Source organism: Nannospalax galili, unplaced genomic scaffold, assembly GCF_000622305.1.
Source record: "Nannospalax galili isolate Female #2095 unplaced genomic scaffold, S.galili_v1.0 scaffold3234, whole genome shotgun sequence".
In the NCBI taxonomy this organism is placed as follows: domain Eukaryota; kingdom Metazoa; phylum Chordata; class Mammalia; order Rodentia; family Spalacidae; genus Nannospalax; species Nannospalax galili.
The window spans coordinates 140728-143179 of record NW_008333909.1 but is presented as its reverse complement, the minus strand read 5'-3'; the positions used below and the strand labels follow the sequence as shown (position 1 = coordinate 143179).

The window sequence follows — 2452 nt, the reverse complement described above, 5'->3', positions numbered from 1 at the left end:
AAAATATTTTTCTCATCATACACTTGTTGACATTTTTTTAAATCATTACAACTCATCATATTTTTCTTAGGTTCAATTAAAACATTACCAGGACTAAATTTTCTTACAATAAAATTAAGTTTTGGGATGTATTAAATAGAAATTCTAAATGTGTTTATATTTACCTCAATGATTAGCAAAATCATTGTCTTCATTTTTATGTAAAAATTAGAGAATCCATTTTAGACTTTTAATACATTTAAAGAAATTTGGGATTCTTAATATTAAAGAAAAAAAATGGTTATTAGTTCTTTTCCTGTTCCTGTGATAAAACAACTTGAAAATTGCAACATACAGGAAAAAGTGTTTATTTTGGTGCACAGTTCAAGGTTACAATGATAAAACATCCTGAAAATTGCAACATAGAGGAAAAAGTGATATATTATTCTATTTACATGTATACTGTATTGTTTCTGCAGTTTGCTATTGATTTCTAATTTTATATCTTGGGATTTCAAAAGATACAGTAGATCATTACAATTTTCTTTATCTTTTGAGGCTTGCTTTGTGGCCTAAATATATTCTATTTTTTGAGCTATAAAGTTATAGATTCTGTTTATTTTTTGAAAATATAATATTTCAGTAAAAACAACAGCAAAAATATCACTGTGCCATTGGAAAACTTGAATATCTATGAAAGTTGCATCTTAGAAATGCTATCATTGACCCACATTTGTCTTGCACAAAGAATTTTTCCTTTGTCCACTTATCTTTCCTTGGTTACCTATACCAGAATACTGTGGAGAAAAATACAGAAATTTTATTAATCTTAAATAAACTTTATTTATCTGGTAATAAACCAGATTTCCATGCATGGCTAATGTTGTACTATACTGTGGAAAAATTCCTACCACTTAAAGTATTCTATTAAAGTTGATACAAAACTTCCTTTATGGACAGATCATTTATTTCTATGTACTACATAATCATGATATCATTAGATAACAAGATGTAGACTGTTCTTAAGGACTTCTATAAAACTTATAGTACATGACTGGACAATTTTTAATTTTTTAAGATGTAATTCAATGTGCAAAATATCGTTATCACAAAAACATCAATAAGAGTGGAGTAAAATAAATCAACAATTATATTAAAAAATTAAGGAGGGATATTTAAGTGACTGAAGTGATTAATTTCATTCACATTTCCACAGATAGGAGTCACAATGACTGAGTCAATGACCAACATGACAAACTACGTGGAATTTTTGCTCATGGGATTCCCAGATGGCCAGGTGTTTCAGACACTGTGTGCCACACTCTTCCTCCTGATTTACATGGCAGCACTAATGGGAAATATCCTCATTATCATCCTCACCACCATAGACCAGCATCTCCAATCACCCATGTATTTCTTTCTGAAGAATTTGTCCTTGATTGATATCTGTTATATCTCTGTCACAGTACCCAAATCCATCATGAACTCTGTGATCAACATCCACTCCATCTCTTTCCTGGGGTGTGTTTTACAGGTTTTCTGTTTTGTATTTTTGACAGGCACTGAGTTTGCCCTTCTTTTGGTGATGTCTTATGACCGCTATGCTGCCATCTGCCTCCCTCTGCACTATGAGACCATCATGAATAGAACTGCCTGTGTGCAGATGGTGGCCATAACGTGGCTCAGTGGATGTTTCTATGGGTCCCTTCATGCTGCTGGAACATTCTCTGTCCATTTCTGTGGTCCCAACATAATTCATCAATTTTTCTGTGATATTCCATCACTTCTCACACTTGCTTGCTCTGGAGAACAAATTCTAGAATATGTGTTTCTCATTACCAGCTCTTATTTTGTTTTCCTGTTTTATATTAATGGTTATTTCCTATGTTCACATTTTCACTGTCATCCTAAGAATTCCTTCTGACCAAGGAAGGTTTAAATCTTTCTCTACTTGTGTGCCACATCTGACTGTGGTAGCCTTATTTCTCTCATCTGGATATTTTGCATACTTAGGCCCAACATCAAACTCTGCAGCATCATTGAACCTGCTCATGTCAGTGTTTTACTCTCTGTTACCCCCCAGTCTAAATCCTGTGATTTATGGCTTGAGGAACAGAGACATGAAAGTGGCCCTATACAGCATTTTAGGTGACAAAATGACACAAACCTTTACACACAGAAAATATTAGCTACTATGTTATAAAGTATATAAAATGATCAATTGTTTCAACCCTGTGTTAACTTTATTAAATACCTGATGTACTATATTGTTCTTATAAAAAGACTCATTTTTAAATGTTATATGGATCTGACCATCAGAGAACTGTTTTAGAAATTTTCAATGCAATGGAAATCTTCCAAACATCATGGCCATATGAACAGAGTATAGGCTTATAGTAATTTTTAAAAATTATTTATTTCATAACCACATAATTAGAAGAATTTCACTACAACAGCATTGACATATTCAATA

At 32.2% G+C, this 2452-nt stretch overlaps 1 pseudogene; it reads left to right on the top strand.

Moving 5' to 3' along the window:
* Nucleotides 1-1207: 1207 nt before the first annotated feature.
* On the top strand, nucleotides 1208-2168 carry LOC103730637 (annotated as a pseudogene).
* Nucleotides 2169-2452: the final 284 nt, after the last annotated feature.